Source organism: Podarcis gaigeae (assembly GCF_964106915.1).
Source record: "Podarcis gaigeae genome assembly, chromosome: 14".
Lineage (NCBI taxonomy): Eukaryota > Metazoa > Chordata > Lepidosauria > Squamata > Lacertidae > Podarcis > Podarcis gaigeae.
In genome coordinates, this window is record NC_139690.1 from 7,809,057 (window position 1) to 7,825,812 (window position 16,756).

General features: G+C 45.1%; 1 protein-coding gene across 8 annotated transcripts in view; it reads right to left on the reverse strand.

Moving 5' to 3' along the window:
• CELF6 (CUGBP Elav-like family member 6) overlaps window positions 1–16,756 on the reverse strand; it is a 173,329-nt gene that overhangs the window by 128,962 nt on the left and 27,611 nt on the right. For 2 of the 8 annotated variants that reach the window (XM_083712736.1, XM_083712735.1), the window contains exon 1: window positions 14,325–14,434. The exons of the other annotated variants lie outside the window; for them this stretch is intronic. The gene's annotated coding sequence lies outside the window, so the exon portion shown is untranslated. Of the gene's footprint in view, window positions 1–14,324; window positions 14,435–16,756 lie in introns of those variants that run through there. 8 annotated transcript variants of the gene reach the window in all.

Below are 16,756 nucleotides of genomic sequence, written 5' to 3' on the forward strand. Positions count from 1 at the left end.
ATCTGAAATATTACAGGAGAGCAATCCTGAAGTCATTTTGACTCTCCCAATGACCTCAAATGTTTCTCCGCAGTAAGGAAGGCAAATGGAGAAAGCCTTCCCATTGTCTTTTTGCTTACAAATCCTGTCTTAAGGACATATTTGTGCATGAATAGGGTGAGCCTGTGACCTGGATTCAGCAACTAAAGTATTAACCATCACAAAAGAATGGCCAGACTGCCCAGGTAATGCAACCAGCAACCATTTCTGCTGTAAAGTGCCTCCTGTGATGTATGTACGATGATTTTGGGATGGTCTTTGGCTAAGGGGGTTGGGCAATGTCAAAAGTCTTTAAAGGTTCCTGCACACTTTTGTTCAGGGTCTCTCCCTCCTGGGAAGGAGGGGAGGGAACTCTGTTGCAACAGAAAAATAAATATCTGCCTTGCTTTCCACTGGATCCTGCCTCCATTCATTTTTCTCTGACCGGTCATGGACTTAGGGGACTCAGAGTCCTATGGAGAGTTGGGCAGCAAAAGCCAAACCCCAATTTTTACATCACAGCCACACACCAAAACAACAACAAAAACGCCGATAAGAGCCCTTGGAACCCATCACAAATGCCTTCATATGTCTACCTGTTGATTAAGAACATAAGAAGAGTCCTGGAGCTGAATCAGACCAAAGGCCCATCTAGTCCAGAATCCAGTCCTCATAGCACTCAGTCAGATGCCATGCCCACAAACAGAACCTGAGTGCAACAGCACTCTCCCCGCTCATTTCACTGTCTAGGACATTCCCATTGCTCATGTTCTCCACCTGCAGTATGCCATGTTGCTCATCACCTCCTCGAAACCTTTCCCCTGCCTCACATAATCAGGTTGAAAATCATTCAACAAGTAGCAATGAGCCAAACATCAGGGAGGAACAGTTACATGCAGCTGCATAGCCCCATGGCAACATTTGTGTGGAGGAGGTCAGGAGGAGGTAATATAGAGGGGGGGAGCAGTGGTGCAGAGTGCGTGCTTCATCCTTTTCTTGGCTGACATGTTCCTGCTACAAGTATCCACTACCACCTGCCACTGCTGGTTTTCCGCCCAGGGGGTTGCAGATACGTGCTTAACTTGCAAGTACACCTGGAATATTTAAAGCAGTGGGTGACTTGAAGAGGGAGTTGCAATGGGAAAGCAGCAGTGGAATAAGGTTAAGCACCTCCTCCATTGTCCCCTCTCCGAAGTAGCTTTTATTTGGTAACGTAATGTTTAGCTCTGCTCTGCAAAAGGAAGAACACAATGTATAAACACTACTTCACTGCGTAAATGTAAACAGAGATTTATTTATTTATTGCTGAAGAGTGAATCTCTTTAGTTTGAGAGAGAACTTGAAATTGTTGAGCTCACAGCATGCGCACCTGCCTGTACTCTCCTCTGTGTATGCACACCCACATGTGGCAATCCCTGCAGGTTTCTCTGTAGCTATGGATTTATGAACACCTGTGAACATTATAGGTAACTCTGCACATGTGTCAGAATATTAATGGGGAGCCTCATGAGACTATATTTCCTGGGAGTTATGATGCACTGTGCCTTCACAGCCAGTTCTGTGCCTCATGACCACCAGAATTCTGGTTTCAGAGCAGGTAATTCTGGCTCTGCTCCAGCAGAAAGTGTTGCTATGATTCTGTGGCTATAAATTAAACAATCCACACCATTACGCGTCAGGGCCTTAGACTCTGGACTGATGTGCTTTCCTAAGCCCCAGCAATGAGGAGCCGGACAGAGAAGGAGCAGAGGAGGAAGAGGGAGTCAGGGCAATATGCTGCAGAGCAGCTTTGCTGCCCCCAGACACTCCGGTGTTTGACACACTGAGCTGCTCTCATTTGGCTCAGCAGATCCGAGAGGCTTAGGGAGGCTCTTTGATACAAATGTCAAATTTACATAAACTGACACAAATGGGATGTAAAAATGCACCAGATTATCAGAACCCCAGGGTTTACATGGCAGCTGGGCACGTGGTTGGAATCCTAAAAAGAGGGCTCCTATGCAGCAAAGGCAGGGCTGAAGGGGGAAGGGTTGGCAGGTGGGCAGATTGCAATGCATCCTTGCATTGCTGGGGCTGTGGGTGAGTGTGCACAGCTCAGAGCATCAGGGAAAGGCCACATACAGGGAGAGGCAAAACACCTATGCAGCCTAGTCCTGTTCATGCTCCCTTGAAGTATGCATTTAGGATGGTAGCCTTGGAGGCATTGGCCATGATGCTGCACACTTCCACTTAATTCTGTGAACACCGACTTGCTTCGAAATCTGTGCTGCCTCGGTTATACTGCAATAACGAATGATGGGGGAGGAAGAGGAGGACACCTCTCTGCTTGAAACCAGATTCCTGGAGGATAGAAAAAGGAATTTGTAAATAGTATTTGTGAACCTGAGAAACAAAGCTTCCATTTCACCAACTCGACAAGTTTTTATCCTTCGTGACTACAGAGGAGAGTTCAATGAAGGAGGGAAATGCATGTTTTTAAAAAACAGACACAAATTCGGTGGAAAGGGTCTTTCAGGACTGAAGAGCGGAAAGTACTGATACTCTACTCTGGCTCCCTCTCTCACGGCTACTGAACCACAATTTTTGCTTCTTCGTATAGTTCACAAAGTTGCTTAGATATATGATCCCAAAGGCAAGAGAAAAAGAGAAGGATGAACATCAAAAGGAAACTGGAAGTGCATACAAGAAAATTCAACACACACACCCTCCCCTGCAAATGTACTAGAAGCTAATAAGTGTAATGGCAAAACAGTGTTGCCACAACATAATTAGAAAAACAAAACCCATTGATGATAATAATAGATAATAAGCAAGGACGAAAGACAACTGAAATGACAACGAAAGACAAATACAAGTAAGCATATAACTATATACGTCAAGGTCTAGCAACATGACTGCAAAATTGTCCCAAGTGCCTTGGTGCTTAAATTCATAAGAAATGTATTTAGAATATTATGAAATATCTCAACTGCATGGATGGACTTTGGAGCAACCTTGCATCCATGTGGATTGCAACTCTTGACCCTATTAAGGAACGAGATAGATGCAATTTTAGATATCTGTACTATCACTGTACCACACCCCCCCCCCCCAAATAGCAATTTCAGGTGAGAGAAGCACTTAAACTGGGGAAATGGCATAGCAAAAAAGCACAAACACCACTTGCTCAGTGCTGTGTCCTGATCTGATTTCTCATTAACGCCACCCCAAATGGAGCTAGTTGTCTATCTGCCTGTCTATTGTTCTTCTATCACCTCCATGGAACTACTCGGGTACAGGCACAAAGAGATCACTATGGTTTCATGTACTCTAGTGTCCCCCTTAAGGGTACGAGGCATTCCGGGGTGGCAGTGAGCAATGCAATGAAAGTGGAAGTGCAAAACTATGCATGGAACAGCACGGGTCAGATACTCCAAGGGTGGGGAACCTGCAGCTCTCCAGATATTGCTGATCTACAGCCTGCATCACCCTTGGAACCTAACAGCATCTAGAGAACCACAAGTTTATTCTTCAGGAGTTATGCCATGACCTAGGATTTGCACAGCAAATGCAGGATAAAGGATTTCCCTACCAATGAGGATCAGGAATGTTACTCCTGCCTTCCCCAATCATCGCCACACCTAGCCTTGGCTCTGTCCTTCCCTACCACTGTTCTTCTTCCTTTCTCTACAAAGCATGCAAAAAAGATGCTAGAATAAAGTGCAACTGGGCAGCTGGCTCCTTATCACCAGGTAAACAGAAATGAATCAAAACCCACGTGTGACTGGAATACAGGTCCAATTTAAGGAGGTGTTCAGCACAGCTGAGCTTCGGCTGTGTTTACACAAAGGGGTTGCTTTTAAAACACTTTGGCATGTGTTCACTTCCAATTGTTTGTGTATGAAGAATTGAGAGCAAAAGGGTTTAAAGTGGAGTCAGGCCTGAATTACCGCTCTTCAAAAACAAAAGCAACAACCCTGCAGTCTAGAAAACCTCTAGAATTCTGAGTCTGGCTTGAAGGCACACAAGATAGCAACTTGAAGGCACACAAGATAACAACCATGCCAGACTAGAAGACCACTTAGGAAACACATTTTAAGGACACTGACAAACTGGAGGCCATTCTCTCTCTCTCTCTCTCTCTCTCTCTGTGTGTGTGTGTGGCCAGGATACTGAGGGGGTCTGTAAATGCAAGTCCTATGAGGAGTGGTGGAAAGAACTGGGTGTGTTTTGCCCAGAGTGGAAAAGATTAAAGGGAGACAAAAAAGCTGTCTACATCTGTCTGGAGGGCTGTTGTGTAGAGCATGAAGCAGACTTGTTACCTGTTGCTCCAGAGAGCAGGATTAGAACCAACAGGTGGAAATTGCAGTTAAGTAGATTTTGGTTAAACTATAGGAAAAACTTCTAACAGTAGGAGTTGGAATAGTTGGTACTGAGAAGCAGCGCACAACCTCCCTTCACTGGTTGGTCATCTGTCAGGGATCCTCTCTTGCTCTTCCTGGACCAAATGACCACCAACATCTCTTCCAGTCAGTTCAAGCCAGTTCCTTCTGTCTTAGCTTCAAGATTGCTGTCCATGGTCCTGAACTCTAGGCACGGGACTCTGAACTAGCATCTTTGATCCAGTCAGGGATGCTGACTTTACCAAATCAAGCTTCAGAATTCCAGTTCTGCTTTTCTCCACCTTGTTTGGGCAGTCACCTCCTCTCAGTGGCCAAGATCACAATGGATGAGGACAGCAACCAGCTCAATCCATATCTTCCCCACCAGCACAGAGCTGAGAAGCAGTGGGCACAGACCCAAGACAGTTACATAGCCTCTTCCTCCAGTGCTGAATTATGCGTGGATCCTATTCTCCACTTTGGGTTGCAAAAAACAACTCTGAAATCAGAGCTCTAGGAGACATGTAAGCTGTCAATGCTATTCAAATGTCTCAATTACCCTGGGCCAAACTAGACAGGATACCATTTCATACAATTCAATAGTGTGGATGGTTAAGGCAGGCATAGGCAAACTCCGGCCCTCCAGATGTTTGGGACTACAATTCCCACCATTCCTAGCTAACAGGACCAGTGGTCAGGGATGACGGGAATTGTAGTGCCAAACATCTGGAGGGCTGGAGTTTACCTATACCTGGGTTAGGGTTCTTTTGTTTTAAAAAGAACAGAACAGCAGATATGAACCCCCCATCCACACTGGGACCTTGGTGAAAGCAAAATACTTTCCTTCCAAAGCAAAGATCAGTGGTGAAAGTGACATCATTAATCACTACCATTTTTACCTGTTCATTTCCCCCCTTTATTTTTTAAAACCAGGAACAGAAAGACAGTGAGAGATCTGATATAAAAGAGGGTGGAGTTCCTGTACTTTTAATAGCTGCCCTCATCTACCTGGTGCCCTCCAGATATTCTGGACTACAACGCCCATCATCCCTGACAGGAACTGATGGGGCTTAATTCAAAAAATCTGGAAGGCACCAACTTCAGGGGAGGTTACCTTAGCACTTTTTGCAGAAGAGGCCATTGTGTCCCGTGCAGCAAGTTGCCCAAAGTTTCCTATTCCAAAATCCTCTCTTTGGGTAGTACTAAGAAAGGCAGGAGGGACATTGGTGGCGCTGTGGGTTAAACCACAGAGCCTAGGACTTGCCGATCAGAAGGTCGGCAGTTCGAATCCCCGCAACAGGGTGAGCTCCCGTTGCTTGGTCCCAACTCCTGCCCACCTAGCAGTTCGAAAGCACGTCAAAGTGCAAGTAGATAAATAGGTATCACTCCGGCAGGAAGGTAAACGGCGTTTCCGTGCTCTGCTCTGGTTCGCCAGAAGCGGCTTAGTCATGCTCGCCACATGATCCAGAAGCTGTACGCCGGCTCCCTCAGCCAATAAAGCAAGATGAGTGCCGCAACCCCAGAGTCGGCCACGACTGGACCTAATGGTCAGGGGTCCTTTTACCTTTACCTTTTTACTAAGAAAGACAGGAGCTCCTCTACTGCCCTCCTTTACATCTGAACACATCAGAGACAAGAGAAATAGGGAGCCAAAGTAAAAAATGGGGCTTGTGTTGAAGGATGAGGGATACAGTAAGTCCCCACTCTGAAAAATATCAAAGGTGACAAACTTCAAACAACTTGGAAGTTGCCAATAACAATAATGTAGAGGGGGAAATAGCAGTTGTCACAGATAGAGCAATGCGGAAAGGGGCATTTAAGGTTCTGCTGCTCAGGGCTATTACAAATCCGATCACAGCATGTCATGAATATCAAAGAGCCAGTGCCCCTGTTTGGCTTTCCATGGGAAGAAAGTCCCATTTCCCTTCAGCTCAGATCTGCCACATTGCCATCTGATTTGGGGGCCAGGTTTTCCAGCAGAGGTGGAGTATTCTCGAATTTCTCAGAGAAAGACATGAAGGAGAAAGAAGGCAGAGAGGAGAGGCCAGGGGTGGCAGAGAGAAAGCGCAGCTCAAGCGAGGGGGGCACTAACACAAATATTCCTCCTTTCCCCTTCAGCCAGGGCTCAACTTCAATCGAAAGGATCATGGAGAGCTATTGGCTCAGTAAAATGCATTTGTTGCAAACGGACAAACTTCAAGAAGAGAAAGAAGAAGAAAAACAATGGGGAGAGAAAGCAGATTCAATTCTTTTCAAAGCAAAAACTTAAAAGCCTACTCTCCAGGCCTGGCCAGTTGCACTGCAAAGCCCCCAATTTCTCCTTCCTGGAGCTCTGGCAGAGAATCAGTACCAAGAGAACAGGCACTCATTAAGTTTTTAAGAGGAAGGGCATTCCTTTTCAACAGCCTGGAGGATGGCATCTCCACTTCTGCAAACCAGCCCCCTCTAGCTCTGGAAATTTGGGTACTTCTAGCCTTACCTACGCAGTGGCGCTCTGGATTAAACCACAGAGCCTAGGACTTGCCGATCAGAAGGTCGGTGGCTTGAATCCCCGCGATAGGGTGAGCTCCCATTGCTTTGTCCCTGCTCCTTCCAACCTAGCAGTTCGAAAGCACATCAAAGTGCAAGTAGATAAATAGGTACCACTCCGGTGGGAAGGTAAACGGCATTTCTGTGCGCTGCTCTGGTTCGCCAGAAGTGGCTTAGTCATGCTGGCCACATGACCTGGAAGCTGTACACCGGCTCCCTCGGCCAATAAAGCGAGATGAGCGCTGCAGCCCCAGAGTCGGCCACGATTGGACCTAATGGTCAGGGGTCCCTTTACCTTTACCTTTAGCCTTACCTACCAAGTCTGATGATGCCAACTGGGAAGGGAGAAAAAAGAGAGAAAATGACCCAGCTAAGACAGGACCTTCTGCTAGAGTAAAGCACAGGGCAAGCCCTGCTGTTCAACTGAGTTCACACAGATGCAGCTGTGTGACAATGTGCTCAGGGCTTTGGGCAGGACTTAGCAAAGCTCCCTTTGTCTTTACCTGCCCTACACCTGGTGTCATATATGATGCGAGGTGTAGGGTAGATGGGCACACCTTGGCCAAAATGGCATCATGGACCAAACAGGGAGGCCTGGGAGGCTTAATTAAAATGATGTGCTGGAAGCACCTCGCCCCTGGGTTAAGGAATAAAGGGCCAGGAATTGTACTATACTCAGAGTTCATTTCCTAAATTCATATTTATACATATTTCATCCCAGAAGCTTCTATTCTCTCTTTCCCTGTTGTGTCTGCCCCCCTCGAATTCACATACTTAATATTTGTTGCTCAGGTGCATGCACACACCAGCTGATCAAACACGCCCACTGAAGGTTGCCATACAATTTTAAAAAGCAAGGGACACATAAAACTAAACTCTAAATTCTAATAATCAATACTGGGCCAAAAGTTAAGGTTACATACAGTTTCAAAATCTGAGGCATTCAAAACAGCTAAGTTCACACAGATGCAGCTAACCTCAAATATCCCTTGGCAGAGCCATTCAGACATTTGCAAATGAATAAAAATAAATCTGGATCTGTGTGTGTGGTAGTTCAAAACTCAAGAAGCTGCTCTCAACCTCCAAGACTCAAAATCTAGTTTTTGCCCTGAAGTTCAAAACTGGTCTTTAGAATTTTATTTGATGGGATGTTGTGGTGAAAATGTTGTGTCTGTGTTTTTTGTGGTATTTTTTAGTTTGCATGCATTTGTGTACTGATTTTAGTCCATGTCAGTCTCTGTTGCAACAGCAACGGAAACTTACACAGTTTCAGCAGGATTTAAGTCCTAACTAAGCCTCCACCTTGTATATTCCCTTTGCAACCCAACCCAACACATGGAATGCATCTAAATTCCCCAAACTCACCCTCTCTGCAAAGATACACCCATACCTGTAGTCATGGAAGATACATACCGGTAATTCCTTTTATGTAAGATATAACATAATATGTTATACAATCAGTGCTTTTTTCTGGAAGTACTCAGGGGTATGCAGTACGGCACCTTTCCCCCCAAAATGTTTAAAGTGTAGCACTTAATGTAACAAGTTCATGGTGACTTCCAGCACCTTTTTTCAAAAAACAAAACAAAAACAAGCGCTGGATACAATATTGCAGGACAAAAACACCTAAAACAGAAGAAAGGTTTTTTTTTAAAAAAAAAACCTGACAAGATAGGTGACTCTTTCAAATCCTCTGAGATATTAATGGAAATAAGTCCCAAATCTCTCTGACGAGAATTCTGAAGACTCTCAGGTTATCTGTCTTAACTCTTTGGATGCTGACATTTGGGTTGCTTTCACATGAGGGCCCTTTAGTGCTGCTGAGGCATTGGTTTAATGCACTCAGCTGGAAGACAAAGTAAAAACATGGCACTTACTGTACTGTTCTATTCCCCATAAAAATCTAGCAGTGCCCATCTCCATGTGCAATAACCTGCTGTAGGTTTTCTCAGAAGATAGTCCCTTCCCAAGAAAAGCCTTGCTTCTCTCCTTTAATTATTAGGTTCCTGTAATTAGTTGTAAGCGGGTCCTTTACATGAAAGCTACTGCTTCTCCTTGACACTGTCCCTTTAATTAGTACGTCCCTCCTTATCCTTTTATTTTAAAGCCCCTTGTACACTTGTAATTAGTTGCTTCCCAGTTGTTTGCATAGCTGTGACATTCCTCTGTTGATTAATTGAATGTCAGCTGCTTTTAGCTGTGTGGACATAATGGATTTATGTGACCATACAACCGTCATAGGCAAACTCGGCCCTCCAGATGTTTTGGGACTACAACTCCCATCATCCCTAGCTAACAGGGCTAGTGGTCAGGGATGATGGGAATTGTAGTCTCAAAACATCAGGAAGGCTGAGTTTGCCAATCCCTGCCATACAACATCAAAATCTGCTGCATAATGGAAGCCTGTAGTTAAAGTTCTACTTTCTTTTTGCAGAGCGACAGAAGCAGAACACTTACAAGGAAGCTGTGGTCACACAAGTGAACAGGAAGCAATTAATTACAAGGCAGAATCCTTTTTAAAATAAACTAACGGCATTTCTGAAGAGTCTCAATAGCACTTTGTCAATTCACACCTGGCAATTGGTACTTAAAAATTGCATTTTAAGTTTTTTAAAAAAATTGAAATCATCACAAATCAAATCTAAAAACAACAACAGGAGGAAGACAATACAGAGAGCAATGGGCTGGCAGCAACATTATTGGATTTTTCTGTAAAAACTATGTGTACAAAGGATGGTGATTTTACAAAAAAGACTGTGAAAGCAAGTTAGGAGTCATTTAAAAAAAACAACCCAACAAAAACAACAGATCATTTCTCTCTCATTGTGATCTTGTAACACTGTGGTTTTCAAAAGTTGCATTTCCTATATCACATTAAGGATATCAAACAGTAAAATTTATATTTTTACATGTTTAGAGTCACGAGTTTCATTATGACTCTATTTACCTTGCAGCACTCCAGCTCAAACGCTGAGAGCTGAAGTAGGTCTCTGCATTCAATTACGGCCCACATTCACAAAGCATTAAAGATGCATTGGCTGCAACTGCGGTGGATGCATGAGATATATGCAGGAGGCCAGGCTACTGGAAAAGTGGCTGGTTTGGTTGGTTTACAACAAAGGCCTGATAAGCAGTCAATGGAAAAGTAAGTGGGGCCCAGATGTTGGAGGTTTCGTGCTAGGCTTGCGACAGAGCAAAAAGGCTGATAAAGTATGTGCATACAAGCAGATTCAGAATACTTCCAGAATACTTGGTTTTCTTAGCAGGTTTCTTTAAAAACAACGCATACCCAGGCATGCAAACATTTCTCCAAGGAAAGTTTGTACTTTATTATGGATTTGGATGCAAAGCAGAGGGAATGTCTGCTGATGGAAGAGTGAATTTGTACCTCACACTAGAAAACTAAATCCAAGATGGCTCTTAGGAGAATTTCCATAGAATGATTTTTACATTGCTACCCCACCTTTCTTCCATGAAGCTCAAGGCAGAATACACGCCCCCTCCATTTTATTCATACAACAACCCTCGGCGGTTGCTAAGTCTGAGAGGCAGTGACTGGCCCAAAGTTATCCAGTGAGCTTCATGGCTCAGTGTGGGATTTGAACCCTGCTCTCCCAGGTCCTAGTCAACACTCCAGCCATTATGCCACACTACATCTGTGTGGTGCTACTCATGTTGGTGCTTTGCAAACACTGTGCAAATGGGCACCCTTGTACAATGGAAAGGTTTTTAAGGCTATGCAAAAAGTTATTCATAAAGTTGTATGTATTTAACTCTTTTTTGAAGATAGTTGTTTTTAAGTGGATAAACTGAACTGGACATTGCTATGTCCAGTTTGCACAAGAACATAGAAAGCTGTCTTTCTGTGTCCAACGTTTTAGCTCCTTTAGTAGTCAAAGTGCTTAGCTGCCTATCCTAGTAATGTCTCCTCTGGTTGCCAGTAGCTCTCCAAGATCTAAGCCTTTCCAATCACCTTCTACCTAAACATTTTTGAATGGTCCACCTATATGCAAAGGATGCACTCTGCCACCAAGCAATGGACCTTATCCAGGTTGGACCAAGTTAGGTGTGTTTCTACCTTTGCTTAGTGGTGTTTTTGCTTAGTGTGAGTCACACTTTCCCCTGCTCACTCTTCGCTTTGCTCACTCCATCATATTTCAACAGATGGTGCAGCAGATCAAGCATCATCGGCAGATTCCTTTTGGATCCAGTCCCAGGATACCCTGATCCTGCAGGGGCAGGAATCTCCAGTTCAGCCTCACATTTCCTTGTATGCCCCCTGCCAGTTCTCCCTCCCACCTTTTAATTATTGCTTCTGTGCAGCAGAACAGCCATTAATGGAAGAACTCCAAGCAGCGCATGGGGAAAATTTATGGGCCCCCTGATTTACTTAGCCAACCAGCAGCTCTATTGATTTTTATTTAGGAGAATAATTAAATATTTATTTTCACTTTGTTAAGCTCAGGAGGTCGAAGCCCACATAAAGCAGAACAGCGCACAAGCAAGGCAAGATCAATGGCTTGTGGTTTGGGGAATATTTGACCTCGTCCAGACCTCACACAGGTGGCTTGGCCAAGCCTCCCCAGAGCAAAGCAGCTGGGATCACCTTCCTGTTTGGTTTTTCCATGGGTGGGTTTAAGCAACTGGCCACGGACCACCAGTTGGATCATAGTTGAATGAACTGTGCTTCATTACACTTGGTGAAATCCCACAGCAGGTTACAGGGCAGCCTTCTTTGTGTTGGATATATGGCTGGTCCCAGCATACAAAACCAATGAACTGTGATATAAAATGGGATCTGTTGAAGGAGGCTATGCATCAGATCCTTTCAAACAGCCAGTGGGAAAATATAGCATCCATGAGAAATGGATGCCCAGATTCTATTTAAGTATCTCCAGCAAAGATCCAAGGCACTTTGCTCCATTATTGAGTAACTTTTACAGTTAGGAAGTTTCTCAGACTATTTAGCCTGGTTCCTGCCTCCCTGCCATTTCTCTACCCATTGGTTCTAGCCCTGCCCTTTGGAGCAAGATAGAGAACATGTTGAATCAAACCATTGGCTTAGCTGGCCAAATGCTGGCTGTTTTGGCTGGCAGCAGTTCCTCTCAGAAGATAAGAAGCTCAGTATTGTCTGCAATGGCAGTGGCTCTCCAAGGTTTCAGAAAGGAGACATTACCTGTCCTACCTGCAGATGCCAAGAACTGAACCCAGGACCTTCTGCATTCAAAGCAAATGCTCTACCACTGAGCTGTGGCACTTCCTAGGAATCAGTCATTGCCCAGGAATCTCCATTGCCCAGGAATATTTTTGGGTGGAGACTGAAGCCAGGACTTCCTTCTGCAAGCAGGGCATGCACTCTCCCCTTGAGTTATAACACACACACACAAGGTGGTTGTGTATTATCCTTTGGGTACCTGCACCAGAGGAATCTGGAAAGCAGCAAAGGGGAACAATTCCCAGCATGGAATCAAGCACAGCTGCAGATGCTCTCTGCTTGGAGCCTAAACCTGGGGGGGGGGGGGACAACAGAGCGATGTTTCGCTGGTAATTTATGGACAGTTCTTTCATTCCATAAAACTACCATCTGTCAGTGCGCTGCATCTAGTATGTGTAAAAGCCGTCAGCTTTTTGCCTCCAAGGCCAATGAGCCTCTTGCAAAGAGACCCCCTACATACACACACACACACACACACACACACACCTGCTCACCCCAGCAGTTGAGTTGGGAAGACCAACATTAGTGAACCCAGAGAATTCTAATAGGGTGGGAATCAGAGAAGGGGTTCAAAAACAGACAGATTGCATGAAACAGCCAATGGAGTTTGCCCCATCCTTCCTCATGCCCAACCTTTATTTCAAGATGCCTACAACTTACAAAACATTAGATATTGGAGAAAGCAAGCAACCTCCTTTTTCTTTCTACTGCCAGGGTAGAGCAGCCTTTCAGTAGAGCAGGAATGGCAACCTGTGGCCCTCCAGGAGTTGATGGCCTCCAACTCCCATCAGCCCCAACCAGCATGGCCAATGGTCAAGGGTGATGGGTGTTTGTAGTCCAACGCCATCTGGAGGGTCCCAGGGTCCCAACCATGGCTGTAAAAGCTGGTGTGCAGCTGACTGGCCTTCTCAGTTGTACAACCAAAACAAGTAGCTGCACTGTCACTTCCTCCTCATTAAAAAATGTAGCTGGCACCAGAAAATAAAGGCCACGCCACACACTATGTAGATCAATGGTGGGGAGCCTCAACACCAGGGGCCATATGCAACCCTCTAGGCTTCATTATCTGGCCCTCTGGACTCTCCTCAGACTATACCCCTCATCAACCCTGTCTGGACTCTCCTTGAGTGTTTTGGCCTGGTTAGAATGTGTCCTTAACTCCAATGATGCCTTTTGCTTGCCTGGTTAGGCAGACAGACATGAGTGTCCATGGAAACTGCCTGGTGTAGAAAACTAACATTTCCATTTGTTGATCCGCCCATTTTGGTCTCTGGTCCCGCCCACCACTGACCTGTGGCCATTGGGCTCACCCATGCCATAGATCAGAGGGCAAGAAATTGCTTAGGTCCAGTCGGCTGAGACATTCAGAGCAAGAGATATGCTACTTCTTCACCCAGCCAAATGGCCTTGTGGAGGACTGTCAGGCAAATCACATCAGAAAACAGCCAGGCAGACTTGGGTCTGCCTACAGGGAGCTCCATTTAAACCATCCCATCCTCCAGCTCAGCTCTCTGCTCTTCAAGCTAACTGCAGCTCTGTTCCTCGGCAGAGGGAGGTTGGCTATTTCCCCCGCCCCACCTCCTTCCCAGCTATGCCTAATCCCTCCCACGCACACGTGTGTGCATGCACACACACACGCAGAACTGGGCTCCCATCCAAATCTCTACTGAAACCAGCAGGAGGCTTCCCTCCCCACCTTGCAACCACTTGAGCGGATTGTAATTCTTGGAGCTGCTGGTGGGGAGTGAATGGATCAGGCAAGAGTGCTGAAGAACAGCTCCCTGTGAGACTCAGCAGGGAAAACCAAGAAGCAAAAGCACAAATTACAGTCCTGTGCGCAAGGAAGAGCACGCTCACAAGTGCAACTGCCCCCCTTTTTTCTTCTGCCACCTCCCCCACCTCATTAAAGTCTTCTGAAATGGGCCCTTCTGAAAGGGATCATATGAAGAGAAAATGCCATAGCTAATCAAAGATCTGCCTCTCTTTGCCAGAGTCAGTTTCAGTGTAACCAAAACATCAGGAGAGTTAATAAAATGCCTCACTGGAGGAAGAGGACCAGAGATTTCTAAGGCACAAACTTCACTCCTTAACCGCCAAGGGCAGAAAACCTTATTGGAACAGTTCCTTATTGGAACTGCACCTCAGCTTTGGCAAAACATATCCAAGTTTCAAACATACAGTCAGTCATCTCTCATCCCTACCTTTGCTCCTGCATCTTTGTCAGCCTCAGACTGGCAAGCATTTAGCCTGGATGCCAAGCGGCTCTGCCATCCTCATCGAAACCGTGGCTTTGCACATGCTCACATCACACGCCCACACTTAAAGGGAATGTGCAACAATGTAGCTGAACCACCAACATGTCGGGTTTGTCAGGTCCTGGGGAAAAACACGCCCACCAGCAGAGAAACAGAATGCCAACATGGCAGAATTCATCTTTTTCCAGCTGAGCTTGGGAGGCAATTACAGGATCATAGCATCAGCCACAAACCAAGGAGAAGCCCTGGTTTCAAATCCTCACTCAGAATGTAGTTCTTGGCCCAGTTTCTTTCTCTCAGCCTAACCTACCTCATAGGGTTGTTGTGAAGATAACTTGTGGTGCAACAATTTCAGATCTTCTCCAACCCATAACATTCTCTTGCTGCTGTTTACTATTTCTAGTTCTCATTAAGGAATGGGAATACTATTCTTAGCACTTGGGTGAAGCATTCCTACCCTTCTATTGAAAACACATTTTTAAAAAAATCATTAGATAATTTTGGAAAACATTTATGTTTACACCACAGAAGGCACATATCTTTTTTTAAATATAAAGCGTTCTTCTTTTCCACTTGGTTTATGCTGGTTTTATTTTTGGAAATCTTCCCATTTACTCCACCACTATCCCACCCCGACCCCATAAAAAGAAAGGTCTGGTTGATGAAGCAAACACCCAAAATCAATTGCAGAAGCTAAAATGTAAACCATAAGGAAGAAATGAATAGAAAAAGCCACAAAGCCAGTCCAAGAAGCTACTCCAAAAATATTGTCACATGCCTTCTCCTGGACCCCTTGTGCAACTGCAAAGCGTCGCTGAGGCCTGAATGCTCATTTCCATACTTAACTCGTCATTTCATACTTAAATTCTCATACTAAATTGTAATTTCTGGAGTTTGATCACTGGTTCCATTTTGGCTCAATGACATGAGCTCTCTAGGCCTCTTTTTTGAAAGTGTATTCTGCAACATGCCATTGACATGTCATTCCTACTCCACAATTCCATAATTCCAAGAGGCAACAATATTGCGTTGGTGGTGGGTTTATTAGTTGTTCTGTGATGCTTCTCCATGTTATTGCATTGTTGCCATCTGGAGAGGCACCCTTGCTCTATAGCGCAAGAAAAGCAGGAGAAAAAATAAACTGGAACATCTGTGGCCAAAAAAAAATAGAAGTTACAGGACTTCAGTAGGAAGCTATGGAGCATGCCCCAGTTGGGCATGAAGCCATATGTCTGCTCTATAACTTTTGCAGGCACAATGAAAGCAGGATCGCATTCAAGCACACCAATACCATCATGGACACAAGTCATCATGAAGGCACAACAACAAGGATGTCCAGAAGAGGCTCACTATTTCTCTCTAAGGAAGCAAAGCCCCACCATACACTGGTGCTGCATGTGGTCTGGAATGAGAAGAAGTTCCACAGGCACTGCTTCTGCGAGTTCACTTTCCTTTAAAAGATGGAATAATAAAGGAACATAGAAAGCTGCCTTATACTAAGCGACACAACTGACTTGTGTGGCCACCACTTCTTAGCAAATAAACTTAACTGACAGTACACCTCTGGCAGCAGCTCTCTTGGGGTTCCAAGCAGAGGTCTATCCTTGGGCTGCCTGGGAATGTAAGAGATTGAACCCAAGCCCTTCTCCATGCAAAACAGATGTTCTGTCACTGAGCTACAGCACATCCTCCAGAGTTACGGTGTTTCCCCTTTATTTGTAATATACGAGTAGAGCATATATGGAATCAAACGGAAGGTGCTCCTACTAGATAGGAGAACTGCTACCCCACACTGGATTTCTGGTGAGGCTCTGCACCTCAAAGTACCTTTGCTAAACTCACCTCTCTCCAAAACAAAAAAAATCCTTCCAGTAGCACCTTAAAGACCAACTAAGTTAGTTCTTGGTATGAACTTTCGTGTGCATGCACACTTCTTCAGATAAGTGTGCATGCACACTTCTTCAAATGGTATCTGAAGAAGTGTGCATGCACACGAAAGCTCATACCAAGAACTAACTTAGTTGGTCTTTAAGGTGTTACTGGAAGGAATTTTTTTGTTTTGACTATGGCAGACCAACACGGCTACCTATCTGTAACTCACCTCTCTCCCTCTCTCTCTGTCTCTCCAAACTGATGATTCTTAATGCATGCACCTGCCCTCTTCTTTTAGCTGTGGGGGTGATGCAACAGGCTGCTGCACTTCTATAATTTATTATTAATTTGGGGACATTTCTCCACAGTCCAGCGGTAGAGAATTAGCTGCCGCCACAGGCACAGGCTCTGGCCTGGGGCAAGGCGCTGGCTCAGTTTTTTACCAGTAAAACGGGAACAAGAGTGGTCCACCACACAGGGCTGGTGTGAAGATTAACAAACCCCGT